This window comes from Taudactylus pleione, unplaced genomic scaffold, assembly GCF_031769625.1.
Source record: "Taudactylus pleione unplaced genomic scaffold, aTauple2 ptg000457l, whole genome shotgun sequence".
Taxonomy (NCBI): Eukaryota; Metazoa; Chordata; class Amphibia; order Anura; family Myobatrachidae; genus Taudactylus; species Taudactylus pleione.
Genome location: NW_028284859.1, coordinates 3,205,896 through 3,222,447, shown reverse-complemented (window position 1 = coordinate 3,222,447; position 16,552 = coordinate 3,205,896). Strand labels below are relative to the sequence as shown.

At 44.0% G+C, this 16,552-nt stretch overlaps 1 protein-coding gene across 2 annotated transcripts in view; it reads left to right on the top strand.

The window, feature by feature from the left end:
• The first annotated feature begins 10,819 nt into the window (after positions 1 to 10,819).
• Positions 10,820 to 16,552, top strand: part of LOC148504759 (carotenoid-cleaving dioxygenase, mitochondrial-like) — a 54,605-nt gene continuing 48,872 nt past the window's right edge. The window contains exon 1 of one of the 2 annotated variants that reach the window (XM_088448543.1): positions 10,820 to 11,025. The gene's annotated coding sequence lies outside the window, so the exon portion shown is untranslated. The remainder of the gene's footprint in view (positions 11,026 to 16,552) is intronic. The other variant, XM_088448544.1, reaches the window with a different exon arrangement.

The window sequence follows — 16,552 nt, the reverse complement described above, 5'->3', positions numbered from 1 at the left end:
AAATATATATATATATATATATATATATATGAGACCGGCACTCAGATAAACCACAAGACCAGCTTACCCAGGTTCCCCTCCAGAGAGACACATGTATAGCAGGGAAAAAGCGGACGGAACTCCGGGGCTTCACAGTGTAAAAATCACAGCAGGCTGCAACACGTAGAAGTCAACGTTTCAGAGCTTTAAGCTCTTTTATCAAGACAATATCACAAAATACAATGGACAAATAACATTTAAATATACATATCATGGTCAGACACCCGGATGCTCGTGTCACGCTGACCCAGCGGAGTCCCGATGACGTCATGGGCGTCTAGTGCGCCGGCGGTCGGTGACTCACTAGGGGGCGTGGTCTACATCAGGACATAGCATCTTGATAAAAGAGCTTAAAGCTCTGAAACGTTGACTTCTACCTGTTGCAGCCTGCTGTGATTTTTACACTGTGAAGCCCCGTAGTTCCGTCCGCTTTTTCCCTGAGATATATATATATATATATTATATTATATTAATATATATTATATGACAGTTAGGTTAGGGGGTCCCTCTCCTGGGTAGAGGACTCCTTCCTTACACGCGCACACAGCAGCAGGGAAGCAGCACACCAGTCTGGATGCAAGTACAAGCTGGTCGGCGCCAGTCTTTATTGTACAATGTCAGAAACATAAAGAAAACCTAAATATAAATCCTAGCCCTGTCGGGGCACTAACTTCACAGGTAGTTCCCTCACTACCAGAACCTGGCAGGGCCTAATACCCTCGCCAGCAACAAAGCACCACACAACACTCAGGGAGTTTGCTCAGAGACACTTGGAAACCTAACTGCCTGCTCTCCCAGGTGAGACAATCAGCCCTCAACACATTAGGCTTATATTGGCCACTCTCAGGTGGAAAACTAACAAGCCTGTTACCAGGCTGTGAGAACCAAAACCTGGAGTAGCCGTGGGTGGAGCCCTCCCTCTCCTCTCACCCACAACCCCCAGGTCCCAAACTGGTTTTTCAAAAAGCCGAAACTCAAGCCTGCTACACTGCAGACTTTCTCCTGGGGATTTTAAGCACATAGGACAGGAATCTGGGATAAATGTCCCTGCCACAGACCACTTTACCAGTGATCCTATCACAATATATATATATATATATATATATATATATATGTATATATATGAATCCACCATCAATCACTCTAGGGGAGATATATTATTCCCAAAACTGCTGGCACTCAGCACTTTCACTGCGCAACTGGCCCAGGTGTTAATGTAGGCTATAATCCAAGCAGTCCAAAAGAACACAGCATTCGATGGGCTCCATAGAAATGTCACATAGCAGTGTCTTTATTGGTCTACGTTTCAGGGCATCGGCCCTTTCGTCAGGACACACTTACAAACAGTACATAGAACACTTACCCACTATTAGTACCCACCGAGACTGCCAACATCCTCCCACATGCGCCGCAGGCCGTCCGAACATCCGCTCATGATGCACTTCCAGGACCAGCAACACAGGATGCTGCTTAGCAACCGGCCAGCTTGCAGTTCACATCAGAAGCGCCCACATGAATGCGGAAGCACCACACAACCAGTGCTAGTGGGGAGAAGTGTCAGTCAATAAAACCAAAAAAAACCACAATCAAGAAAAAAACAATGAAAAAACCAATGAAAATACATATCACTAACACAACACGACAATCATTACTGCATCAAATCTTTAACACATTTAAAGTATTTCTAACAGTACTCTATCACGTGGTATACTGCTACCAACAGAATGCAGATTATTTTATTTTAGAAGGGAACCACATCATTGTTATGACCACAATACACCACCATATTATCATAATTAAATCGGAGAATTCCAATTCATTTTATCATTAAGACCCCTGGGGTGGATGGTATCAAGCCTATATATCCAGCGTGCCTCAGACCAGAGCAACATCTTGCCCCTATTACCACCTCTAGCGGATACTTTAACATGATCAATCATCATGTAATGCAAAGATGACAACGCATGATCCATAGCCTTAAAGTGTTTGGCCACGGATTGATCTATGTCCCTTCCCGACAATGATAAATTAATTGCACACCTATGTAGAGCCATTCGCTCACGGAATTTGCGAATCGTCTGGCCTACATAGCACAGGCAACAAGGACATAATATAAACTACATGAGATGTCAAACACGTCAACACATGACGGATCTCATATAGTTTATCATTGTGAGGATGTTTGAAAGATCTGCCCTGAATCAAAAATTTACATGTAGTACAGTTGTGGCAGCTATAGCAGCCAGGGGGCTTAGTATATACATTCGGGATCTTAGGGACACCTCTACCCGTAATATCCGTTACCATCAAACGATCCTTAAGATTACACCCACACCTGAATGCAGCCACAGGTCTCAGATCTTAAAAACTGGTAACTCAGGATCAGATGACACTAATGGCCACAATGCCTTAGTAGCATATTTAATCACAGGGCTAGCCACCGTAAAGCTACTGGACCAAGGTAACAATTTCTGATTTTTGTTGCATCTGGCTTTTATCAGCTGGGACCTAGGCATTGATAACACTTTGGCTTTATGTTGTAACAACAATTTTAGATCCTAATCTCTAGATAGAAATTTACTAATAAGGGCGTCTAGCCTAACACTAATTTGTGACTTCACTCATAAGGCGCGCTACCCGCATCATCTGCGACAGTGGTAGCCCTTTCTTAAGGGCCAATGGATAATGGCTTGAGGCTAGCAAAAATGAATTATGATCCACATCCTTAGAATGGACATCAGTAGTTATTTGACAATCTATCACCTCGATATGAACATCCAAAAAATGTGCTGATTCTGCACTACACACATGTATTTTTAATGCTAGAATCCATTGCATTGATATCATTCATCATTTCCATGAACAGTTCGAGGCCACCAGTCCAGATCATAAAGACATCATCAATATAACGTGTATATACTTTGATATGTTGATTAGTCCCCCTCCGATCAAGAAACATACAGTTCTCCTGGTTAAACATATACACGTTTGCATAGGATGGCGCTACTGGTGACCCCATGGCACAGCCATGAAGCTGTAGAGATAGTACTTGCCATCATGCAAAAAATAGTTTCATATCAATGTTAACTCCAGCAGTGATGGGAATAAAAACTGATCAAAAACAGACACAGCAGAAATAAAATAATCTGCATTCTGTTGGTAGCAGTATACCACGTGATAGAGTACTGTTAGAAATTCTTTGAATGTGTTAAGATATGATGCAGTAATGATTCTGTTGTGTTAGTGATAATATGTATTTTCATTGTTCTTTTTTGTTGATTGTGGTTTTATTGACTGACACTTCTCCCCACTAGCGCTGGTTGTGTGGTGCTTCCGCATTCATGTGGGCGCTTCTGATGTGAACCGCAAGCTGGCCGGTTGCTAAGCAGCGTCCTGTGTTGCTGGTCCCGGAAGTGAGTCATGAGCGGATGTTCGGACTGCCTGCATTGCGTGTGGGAGGATGTTGGCAGTCTCGGTGGGTACTAATAGTGGGTAAGTGTTCTATGTACTGTCTAAGTGTGTCCTGACGAAAGGGCTGATGCCTTGAAACGTAGACTAATAAAGACACTGCTATGTGACATTTTCTATGGAGCCCATCGAGTGCTGTGTTCTCTTGGACTGCATGCATATATATATTATACACATACATAGGCGCCTGAATTTTTGTCATCCATAGTCTACTAATTAAGTCACCTGTGCTCAACCATGGATATCTCTACCTGAACTGTTGGAACCTTGAGGACTGCATTTGGGAACCTCTGACCTATGATACATTTGTTAACTAAAATCCCTTATACTGAGTAGAACATGACCATTATCTATTCAACTACAATAATACTGGAAAAATATATAGGTCCATTATATCCTGCAGTTTATGTGGTGATATAATGACTACATTCACAAAGTGAGAATTTTCACAAAATGTAGTATAATTCTCTTGTCGAGATACTGGCTCCCATGTCACACTATCAGTGGTGCCACAAGGGGGGGTGCAGGCTGCACCCGGTAGTCACCTGCTGAGGGGTAACACCAAGGTGCAGGCTCCCACTCGGTGACAGGAGCCGGGTGCTGCATTGTAGCATGAAGTACAGCACTCTGCTCCTGTCACAGTGAGGGAGCTGGTACTGCCGGCACCTCACACCACCCCATTGATAACTATGGACCGGGTTCGTGCCACGAGATCTCGCCCCCTTCCCGAGGCCATACCCCATTTTCGGCTGTGCACCCAGCTTCGCCTGCACAAGGCATCCCTTCCCACATCGGGTGTTACCGTGGGGGAGGAACGCCAATGCACACTATCACTCTGCTTCGTGGCTCTGCATAGGCACATGTATTTCACAAGCGCAGCTATCAGCCTGCACATCAGTGGGGGCCAACAGAAGAATATGGAGTATCCCCCTCCGGTAAAATCTGTAAAGAAGTAGCCCATAGGTTATGCTGTCTTCAGATGGCAATAGGGCCAAGCTCCAGAATTCTTCACATTCTGAACCTTAGTAAGTCCAACAGTATAGCGGCCCCATAGGAACCTTTGGTGGCTGCTTTTGCGGTAAGACATGGAGGAGATATTGGCTATTTTAGGGTGATATCCTGAACATTTTCTATAATATGCCCTTTTGTCTTTATACATCTACTGTCCTTGGTGAGGGTGACTTATGCCACAGCTGCATTCAAACCTTCATTCAAATTAAAAAAAAAAAAAAAAAACCTGGGTACATAAATTACACACTAATAAAGTCTTAAATGAATAAAGACATAAGGTGCGCTCTTATCTATTGCTGCCTGTCCCTCTGTATAGGTGTTCTCATAAACCTAAAACCTGAACACCAAAAAAGAGAATGGTGGGATCTAGCGCTTTTGAGAAACCACTCTGAGCAGAAGTCTATAAAGTTTAGTAAATAATGGATATCTTGAATAAACAATTTATTTTCTTTCTGTAGCAATCATTTAAATAGATGTAGAGTTTACTCACCAGTGTAACTGACATTCCTGCTCTTAAAGGGTTACTTTTACCTCCATCTGTTTTCTGTGTTGAAGATGGCAGATTTGATTGAAATACTTTTCACAGGATGTACAGTAAAAAATCTTCATCTCGTAAAGTATACAGGGCTGGCCCAGGCCCCATTACACTCGGGATTGTGGGAGGTGTAGCCATGCCCCCCTTAGGAAAGCCCCAGTTGCAAATTCAGGTGTTAGGGGTTTATGATCGCTCTCTCCCCACAGGCAGAGGAGAGGAGGCTGCAGCAGTACATAGCACCTGGAAGTATGTTTTATTTAAATAATTAAAAACTCTGCACATTAACCTTGTTATCGTACTGTGAATGGAAAAGTATATTATGTAGGCAAAGTATTCAAACATGCATTGAGCAGTGATGAACCCGTGCCAGAGAGATACAGTATAACCCAGTGGTTCCCAAACTGTGCACCATGGCACCCTGGGGTGCCTTGGGACACTTACAGAGGTGACTCACGTTGGTGGTCCAGCACCAAATCAAATTTTATTATGGTCCATGTAATGTGCACAGGAAGTCCAACAAGTAATGCACACATTATGCCATATTCGTCAGCAGCATAGCATATCTTCAAGTAATATATACATCAGTTCACAAAAATAAAGTGCATAAGTGCAAAAAAAGTAGTTAGTACTTATCAGTAGTAACCGTGCTTGTGCTATATGAACCAATGCTGCGGTATGATGGTAGTTGGCTCGACAGCTGTTTCGGTACCTTCCTCCAGGGGCATGACTTACTGAGCCAAACCTTCTAATATACCTCCTAAACCAGCCAACACCTGGATCTCCTAATTACCTCTCCCACAATTACTCACCTAGACAGGTCCTGTGATCTAACTGCAGCACACCCAAGAGCCGTCCAACGGGGAACTGGAAGTGACTTGTTTCAAAGACCGTAGGTCATGTTCCGGTTATCAGTAAACCCATGTACAGTAAATATTTATTAATTTAATTGATGACAAAGTATTCATTCTACAGTACTATGTCTCCTTTCGTTATATAATAGTTTGTCCATCCATAAATCTTCGATTAAGAACTAGAGTACTGTGCGATGTGTGAAGGTGATCCAGGTGCAGGATCATAGAAAAAAGAAAGCTATACAGCTGAAAATTCAGATTAAAAAAAATGGAACACTTGAAATTGTAAATACATGTATAAGCCACAAGTAAAAGAAAATTAAGGTTAAAGTCCTCATTAAGTCCCAAAGGGGACATGGTTTGTAAGGTATAAATCCAGCGGCATTCACAATGAAATAAATGCTCTCTTCTGTCACCACCCCTCAATAGGGGGGGACATGATCAATGGGCGTCACTTTAAAAATCTAAGAGGTTATGACCTTTTTTATTTCGACAAAATGTTTTGCAACTGGAGTGTTTCCATCTACAATCTGAAATGCCTTCCGTATAGATGACCTGTGCAATGCTATTCTCTCCTTTAGCAAACAGTGTTGCCAATATATAAGCGATTTGCAGGGGCATTTTATAGCATAAACCAATACGCTAACAGGTTAGGCGATAAATGATCTATTTGCTTTTGGATCTTGAAAATATTCACCTGTAGACCTAAATCTGCAGTTAATGCACCCTGAACATCGGTAAACTCCATTTTTCAATGACAGCCAAGCTTTTGCCCCTTTAATGCTGATATCTGCTCGTGTAACAATATATTTAATGTTTCTTTGTAACTGAATAGTGGAGGATTCTTACAGCATTCAGACAAGATTGGGTCCGTTTGCACTATATGCCAATGGTGTATAATTGCACTTTTAATTATTGATGAACTGGTGGAAATAGTGGTGTTGAAGACAATTCTTTCAGTATTTCGACACTGCAGTTTTATTCTTTGCAACTTGACAGAATAACTTTGTTATTTTGGAAAATATTTATTTATCGCTTGTTTGACTTCTTTTTGGTCATAACCTCATTTAATGAACTTCTCGCCCATATCATGTAAAGCTTGTGGTAATTGACTTCTATCTGATGTAATGCAAACCACACGGATCAGTTGTGAGAAAGGTAAACCTTTTAAAGACCAGGGGTGGAAACTGTCAGACGTAAGGATTGTATTTTTTATGTTTTCTTAGTAAACACTTTTGTTTTAATTAAACCTTCTTATATTAGTTACCTTGATGTCACTGTTGACATAACAGTTGTTCTGAAATTCATTGTAAATTTGATTGTGCTCTCTCTCATTAACAAGTTTAAAGTTTTTTTTTTTTTTTTTGTGGCATCAGACAACTGAGTATTTCATTGATATAATCAATTCGATTTAAGATAACCACACACCCTTTTTTGTTGGCGGGGCAGATTATTATCTTTGTTATTCTTAAGGGTTCTGGTGGCTTCAATTTGTGTTGGGGTAAGATTGCAGTAGGATACTTTGTCTGCGTATTGCAGGCAATGTGTCATGTTTAATTAAATTAGTCAGTGTCTGAACGGGCTGTTAACAGTAGGTTCAAACGTATTTTTATTCTTAAAGATTTTCTTTGGAACATCATTTGGCCCCTTAGTGCCAAAGTGATTAGGTTTCAGTTGAAACTTATATGAATCAACTTCAAAGTAACTGTTTTTGTTTTAAATGTTTTTAAAAAAGTTAACCCCTTTGACAAAATGTTTAATTCATTTCAGATGTATAATTGGACAAGTTAAAAATAACTATTTTTCTCCCCCTGCTGCTCTTGCCTCTAACTGATTTAAACTTGCCACCTCCCCTTCTACAGGGTTTTCATTTTATGGCTTTTGTTTGCTTCGGATAAAAGCATTTTCTTTAAAAAAACAAAAACAAAACCCCACCTAGTACACAATCTATCTGAATCACTTAAAGAAGTATGATGCTAGATTAGTGTAGGATCTATATTTTTGGTTGGTTTCTATAGCCTTGATTTTTTATTTCTATTCCATTGACCTCTAGGTTCGCTACCTAAAATCCACTGGTAAACCCGGTTTTCTTTGTAATAATCACGTACCATCCTATATTTGTTTTTCTTAAATATAAGGAAATCTGATCTAAATGAAGCAAGTTGTCTCTAATCTGGACAACCAGTCAATTACAGCATCACCTGAGGCCTCACACATAGCAATTTCTTTTTCAAGTGTCACAATCTCTGCAGTTACCTGTTGTATTACTAAAATCATAAGGTCAAATGAACATTGATTTTAAATCAAACATCACTGACCAAATTCATGATTACCACATCCCAGTTTAGGATTTTTGTTTTGTATATTTATCCTAAAACCACATGGTATTTGGGTTTTCTTTATGGTATTGAGACAGTCCAGTCCATGTAGGGTTAATTTCACATTGTTTTTTCAACTTAATTAAATCATTTTAAATCTCCCTGGGACTGACTTTGTCAAATTCCAATATTTCTGTATTGGTAAATAGAATATATTAAATCTTTCTTGTGGAATGTTTTGGTGCCGGTGAGGTCACCTATATCCAGAGATTGCCCATCAATTTCTTTTAAATACAAGTGAAATCAATATAATCACTCTATTTGAAGTGCAAAGACTTCATAAAATAATTTTCACAGGAAGTCTAACAAGTAATGCACATTCTCACATCATGCCATATTCAGGATGCTTGGTCATGCAAAATTCTATAGTGTATTTGACTGGAATCAACCAGAATGCCAGCACACCATTTAAATGCCAAAAAATTGGTTCTTTATATAATTTTTTGGCGTTCGGCAGATGCATAGCATATCTTCAAGTAATGTATACATCCGTTCACAAAAATAAAGTGCAAAATAAAGTAGTTAGTACTTATCAGTAGTAACTGTGCGCTATATGAATCAATGCTATGGCATGATAGTAGTTGGCCTGACAGCTGCTTTTGTACCCTTCGGTACCTTCCTCCAGGGGGTCAATGTAATGGAAATATGTGGACAATCAGAAGTGCAAACTTGTCCACCACATAACTGAACCGAAGGATGACAGGTCAGCACAATATATTTCACTATACTACTTTGCTAGATATGTTTCTGAATTTCTCAATAACAAGCTTTTGGCTTAGGAGTGCCGTGAAAACATGGCTGATAATCTAGGATGCTATGGTTCAAAAAAGTTTGGGAACCACTGGTATAGCCCTTTATGTCACAGATGTGTTAGACGTTCCAAGTACAGCAGAGCAGTCAGCCAGCATTTACTGCTGCTGATGCATCGTTATGATCAACTAGGGGTGTGTGACCAGTACTGGCACACAGGGCCCTGTGGCTGGCACTGTCACTGCCCTGTGGCCCTTGCTTCGGGTTGTCTGAAACGGCACTCTGCAGCCCAGAGCGTCATTCAGCCATCTAGATGTGTCTGTCTCTGTCTCGTCCGCCTTCACTAGGAAGTGGTGAGATAAGGTAGATCACCCACTTTAGCAATGCATATTGGTAGCTGCTCAATCACCTTAGTAATATCACTCAGGTGCATGAAAGGGAGGGGTTAGTTTATACAAGAAACAAAAAAGGTTTCCCCCACACAGTAGGATATCTGCAATAAGACATGAAAAACTACACGGTGGTAGATAATTCAGAGATCTTAGGGATCTATGTACTAAGCAGTGATAAGAGACAGAGTGGAAAGTGATAAGGTGCCAGCCAATCCGCTCCCAACTGTCATCTCACAGGCTGTGTTTGAAAAATGACAGTTGAGAGCTGACTGGCTGGCACCTTATCACTTTCTTATCACTTTTCACTCTCTCATCACTGCTTAGTACATAGACCCCTCTGTTGCATATGTTAGCAAAAATGTGTAAGCCTCTAGGCCGCGTCACGGCGTCTGATACTGGAGGTATCTAATTCTAAGTCAGTCTGGGGTGCGGAACCTCAAAAAGCCAGCAAAGGCCAGACTCCCCAGGGTAGCACACCAGTGAAAGACTAAGTGGTAGATGATGATGAATCAAAAGCTATGTGCTAGGGGGTGATAGACTAGTGAAGGGTGTAATTAAATTGCTAAATAATAAAGTAGTGTTAGTAAAAATAAGTATTAATAAAGTGCTAAATAGAGTTCTAGTGTGCCACCCCAAAAGCAGTCCAGCCATACTAACCCAAGGAGCACTGCGCCACAAACTCATCCCCAAAAATAACATACAATCAAGGGCATATATTTGCCCAATGTAAGGCCACATGATAATGGCACATACATAAACATATCTAAACATGAGAGCCAGCTTACCTTGGAGTCACCCCTAGGTCCTCCTAATGGCACTACAGAAACCAGCATGCCCTCCAAACACTGGTCCCATCTATGCCTCTCAGACTAGCAATGCATTTTGGGGCTCCCCAGACTTTGACTTAGAATTAGATACCTCCAGTATCAGAGACGCCATGACTTGGCTTGGAGGCTTACACATATTTTTGCACACACATGCAACTAAGATCTCTGAATTATCTACCACCATGTAGTTTTTCTTGTCTTATTGCTGATATCCTACTGCTGGGGGAAACCTTTTTTGTTTCTTGTCTAGATCACCCACTTTACCAGGGGTGCGGAATACTGCCCAGAAAATCAGGAGTAACCCGCACCTTCCAGGGAGTAGGGAAGAATGATTTACAGCTCTGGGAAAACATGGCTATAGGACTGCTTCAATGTTTTTCCAGCAGTAACCTATTTAATGAGCTATTCATTTCAGCATACAAATAGCCCAGGGAAAATAAATTACAGGAGTAAAGAAAATGTCACATGAGCCAAACTGGGAGAAGCAAGATCATTAAACCAAGGAGGGGTTGAAAAACCTTGGTACATTATAAATAAGTCTGTTTTTCATTCTTATGTTGTCCTCAGGTTTTAATTATATTCACCAAAAGAAAATCAACAGCACACATCCTCCACAGAAGGTGGAGGAGATAAAGAATGCATCGCTCCCCTATTCCAGACCGTGGAAGAGACTCTGGAGCCTGTCCCCACTCTGATTACTGGGACAGTCCCTGATTGGATAGAGGGCAGCCTGCTCCGCAATGGTCCGGGGAAATTTGAGTTTGGAAACGACAAGTGAGATCTGATTACATTCTGTTATTCAAGTCCCGTTGTGCTTCATTTGCCACTTTGTATGTGTTTAAAATTCTTGTGTGGGTAAAATCGCAGCCCAGCATCCCTAGTACACTGAGTGGTGGTTTGCTGCATCCGCAATGTGGATAAGACAATGTAAAGACTATGCTCTACAGTGAGTAGACTGAGCTGACCCCTCATATGTCTGGTCCCTTTACTAGTACTATATATAATAGCCTACTTTTTGTCTCTGAGTTTAGAAAAGAATCATGTGGAGCATCACCAAAGGGGTCGTGTCCTGCACTGTCTAATAGGCCTGTCACCCCCTCCCTTCATGGTTATATCTAATGCAGGCTAGGTGTGACCAGGTGCCACCTGGTGAAATCCTGAAGCTTGTTTGCAGCATGCCACTAGATAGGGATTGTGTTGGAAATTATGTGTGAAGATGTTAATATTGCAGAGTTCTATAGGCACACACCAGTGGATGACTCAAACAGCTCAGTTACTTAACCACTTGCCATGCGACTGTGATGCTCTGAAAGTTTGTACAGTACTGCACCACTAGCACCAGGTTCAAGTGTGTTCGGAATGCTTCGGTGACTGACTTCCCCATAGCTAAGGTAGGACACACTGACAGAGGCAAGCCTGATATTCCCCTTTAGCTGACAGTGACCAGTCAGAACGGTACAAATCAATTTTATTTTTGCCAATAAACAAACAACAATTGACACAGAAAATGTTTACCATAAACAGAATAAATAAAAAAAATTACACTTTTCAATACAAAGATATTTACTTAATACCTCCCTATCCTTTACCAGGGACCCCAGCTGGCAAGTCAAGGTCAACTACGGGAAACGCAATCTTTGCTGAGAGCAGTAGTGCACCGGCAAGGATGAGCATACATTACATTATAACAAACTGACTCTGCAATTGATACCGGCAACAAGCAGTGCATTAATGACATTTGTATTTACATTTATATCAGCAAATACACATACATTTTCATTGGCAAGGGAGAGTAAAACAGCATTTACATTAATATCACGGGCATCAGACATGAGCTGACCCCACAGCCAAATCACATCCCCTCCCAGGCATGAGCTGGAGGTTCACAGGAGAGAAATAACACACACGCCACAAATTTGTACAGAGGGAGAGAGCAATCTATCCCTAACTTCCCACACACAGCTGTATGATGCAAACTAATAAAAAACCCTGACCCCTATACAAAATCAGATACCCCAGTCTAGATAGAACTTTTAACTGTTGAGGACTACCCCCACTTGTCTCTGGTCCTAGGAGGGGGAAAAGGGGTGTCCCGGCAGGGTAATGATATAACTAAAGGCAGGAGTTGCACTAAGGGCAGGGTGGAGGTAAGGGCTGGTATAGGGAGATTAGAGGTTCTCACCCCTGGCTCTGGCTGTTCAGCCTCCTTCAATATCCACCAGAGCTCCGGAATGCAGAGCACTGCACCAGAGCTCCACGACACGACTTCCAGGCAGGAACTTAAGGGTGCAATAAGGGGTAATCCCTCCTCATGGGGCTCCATCCGGCAGGAAAATGCGGCAACTGAGAGGTCCTGGAGCATTCTTCCTCCGTGGCTGTTCTCTTCTGCCCGCGGCTTCCGGCTCCCTTTTAAAAGCCGTCCTCCCCGACGAACTTCCTCCTGGCAGCCATACCTCCAATCCACATTGGTTTCTTCCTCCGGCTCCAGCAGGCAGCTCCTTGGGTGCAGAACTCTGGTCCACGGGCACCTATCTGGGCAGCCTCCGACTAATGGGGTCCTTTTGGTGCTCCCAATAGATCCTAGTGGCGGGTGCTGTCACACTTCAGTGCTGGGGCTTTCCGTCCTCTTCACCCAGCAACGTCCGTGGAACAATCCTGGCTCACTGCTTCGGCCCGGCAGACCTTAGACCAACAACAGCCTGTCCTGAAGGGCACCAGCAGGATGGCTCCACAGCTTCAAGGGTCCTCAGCGGAGCTTGATCCAAGGCAGGCTGACAGGAACCCTCTCCAGCAGCTTCAGCAGGTAAGCGACAGCGGTCTTTATGACCCAGCTCCCGATGCACAGAAGGGGGAATAACATTAGTCATCTTCCCTCCAGCAGTGGTGTCCCAAGCGGGGGGGTTCTTAGGTTCTCCGGCCCTCCACTGCACTCCATTCTGGTGCCACTTTCCTAGGGGGTTGGCAGGTCCAGCCTTGCCCCGCTTGGTGCCACGAACATGCTCCACTGCAGCAGCAGCTGTCAGGCTCCTTCTCCAGTACCGTTCACTTATAGACAAACATGGTTTTCCTGTGCTGCACTGACTGCAGTAATTGTAATCCAGGGCAAACAAAAGGGGTACCGCACCCCTTATCCAGCAGATCCACAGATGCGATGCAGGTCTCCACACTACTACGCTCTCCTCCAGATTCCACAGATCCAAGGGCACTCCACAGGAACTTAATACAGAACAGCCCATCCTTCCCTTGGGATTGGCATTATATAAGCTCTCCCATACACTCCTCCCTGTCAGTCCAGCTTCCATGAGTAGACAGGGGACCCCCAGCAACAGGCCGCCTACAAGGATTTCTGCTTTGACACCCAGGCTACCAATGAGTGGGGCAAGATTATCCCGCAAAAATGGGTTAATGACCCAGGAGCATTTCCTTTTCCTCCCCCCCCCCCCACCCCCAGTTTGTACATGCTCAGTGTGGTCCAGGGAGAGCAGGGTCAGTTCACTATACCTGCCTATGGGGCCAATGGTGCTGTATAGACTTGATACAAAAAAAAACTGAAGGGGGTTTGCAGGGTAACTATATACCTTAACTAGCTAAAGGGGTAACCCCATAACTATGGGGGTACCACATGACCACACCAGACTGGGATTTCCCTGACATGGTTGCATCTGATGCTCCAATCATTGCTGGACAGTGATCGGGCACCCAGCGGCATCCCCCTTCCTTCCATAGAAGCATAAACCACGGCTCCTGCAGCTGCAGTTGTGTACCGATCACTGTGGCCAGCAGTGATCGTGCAGCCAGCATCGCCCCCTTCATTAAAAGCAGTAGCCGCGGCTCATGCTGTGTCCCTGGGCAACCAGCGTGACACCCTCCTACTGTGGCTGCTGAGTAGCATTGGTCACACTACTAGTAGTGACTAGAAGCAGTCCGTGGCTGCTGCTATATACCTGGGCAGCCGGAAGCGAGGCCTGCCACCCAGAGTTGCCTACCCTCCAGATTTTCACGGGAGTCTCCCGAATAAAGGAGGGAGCTCCCGCTACCACGTAAAGTAGGTTGAATACCCCCGCATTCCCTCTGCACTGTCTAAAAATCCGGACTGCGCAAGTCCGGAGATAAAGGGGGCGGGGCCCGAGATTAAGACGCAGGGGCGTACTCACCAGGTGCAGGGAGGCAGGAGTGTGGCTGCTGCTGGCCCGGAAGTCTCCTGGGCACGCCTTCCCCTGCTCACACACTGCTGCATGATGTCGTCAGGTTGCTGCGTGTTGGGGAATGGGGGAAGAGAGCCCGGTGCTGAACGATATTGTTAATGATATCGTTCAGCGGGTGTGCTCAATATCATGAACGACATTGAGCACTCCCTGCCGGGGACACACTAGACGATATGCTCCCTGAGCGATATTGTCTAGTGTGTATGCACCATGAGACTGAGTGTTTAGAGCTCACTGCAACTCCTGCAAAATGTATAACTCATGTCAGTGCCGTGGGGGAGGGAGACCTATTACTGTGTGTGTGTGTGTGGGGTGAAATCTTCATATGATGTGTGTGACTGACTGGGTGTCTGTGTGTGAGAGACTGTATGAATCTATTCATGGGATGTTGGTGAGACTGTGTATGAATCTGTTGATGGGATGTGTGTGCATATGAATCTATTCGTGTGTGTGTGTGTATCCATATAAATGAATGTGTGTGTCTGGGGGGGAATCTATTACTGTCAATATGGCAGGGTAGAGATGTATTAATGTCAGTGGGGGAGCTAGGGCGTCAGCTTATAGTAATATATATGCCCATAGGTGGAGTTAGACATGCCCTTTGGGTGGAGCAGACCACGTTCCCACAAAAGCGTCACATTCTGCAGCCATCTACAATCTCCCTCAGTAATTTTCAAAGTAGGCAAGTATGCTGCCACCTCCTTCCGGCCTCAATTCCACCTTTGTCCCCCACGTATCCCAATCCCTGCTGTGATTTAGCAGCGCTGTGTGTTGTGTGTTCAGTGTGGCAGTGTGTTCATATATTGTGTGTCTGTCCCCCAGCTTTAGCAGGGGACATCCATTCTGCATACTGTAAGTGGGGGGCCCTAAATTGAGCACCCATAGTACCTGAGGATGAGGTTGGGGTCTGTTCCACAAGTACCTATTATAACTAGGGAGGTGGGGGTTGTTGCTGGGGATCTTTTTACACAGGGTGGGATGTTAAATTACAATGGGGCCTACGAACAGGGGGGGTCGGGATACCAAACCTTCCCTAGCGGTGTGTGTGTGTGAATATGTTGGTGTATAATATAGTGTGTGTGTGTGTAATAAATATAAATTACATTTTTTTTTATTTTTTTTAAAGAGTTTCTGTGCGGTTTTGACTGAAAAAAATGCCAGTTAAGTGGTTGACAATGGTGTTTGGCTTATTGAAAGATAGGTACATCTGTACTTGCTGTTACATGTATGCTGGTAATGGAGTGGAGCGGTGCTCTGTATAAATCACCAGCTGATGAGTGTATGCTGCTTGCGGGTAGTGGTGTGGAATGCTGGGACCAGTATATAAGGAAGTATTATCTAGGTCTCTTGTATGAGCTAAGCAGGAGACTTCTGTCTCCCACCATGTCACTTTTAGACAGTAAAGACAAGACAACCACTGTACATGTTCAGTAGTGAGCTTTGTGGCCATCATGGAATGCTGTCAAAGGCTATGTTGCAGGACTGAAGGGAAAATACCAGTTGCATTGTATTGATAGTAGTCCATGTCTGAAACAAATGTGCAAGCAATAATGCTATCCCCACAGTATGCACAGTGCCATCGTAGTATCCCACAGGATGCACAGTGCCCCAATAGAACCCTACAGTGCCCCGTAGTACCATGAAGTATACATTGTGCTCCCTTTGCAACATGCTGTATGCAGAGGCCTGCAGCCCCCCTCCGATGGTACCCTGCAGTAAACACTGGCACTGATGCAGAGCCAGATGCTCTGACAGAGCGCTCTCTCTGAATCAGGGCCGTCCCTCTGAATTTAAGACCACCACAGCTATAGTGAGCGGCCAAAATGATGGTCGCGACCATAGGGCTTGTGACAAGATCCTTGCAGTAGGGTCTCGTTGCCGCAAGCCCTGGAGTGCTTTTGGCTCTATCGGAGCCAAAAGCACTCCCACTGACATCACTAGTGATGTCATTGGGGCCGGCCCCAGACGGTAGGCGTTCCCATGGGAACGCCTCTGTCTGGGCAATCACCATCGACAGCACGCCCCCTTTGGTGCGAGACCCATAGCGACGACTTGGTCATCGTTATTCGGGTTTCGCGCATGCGTACGACGGAGCC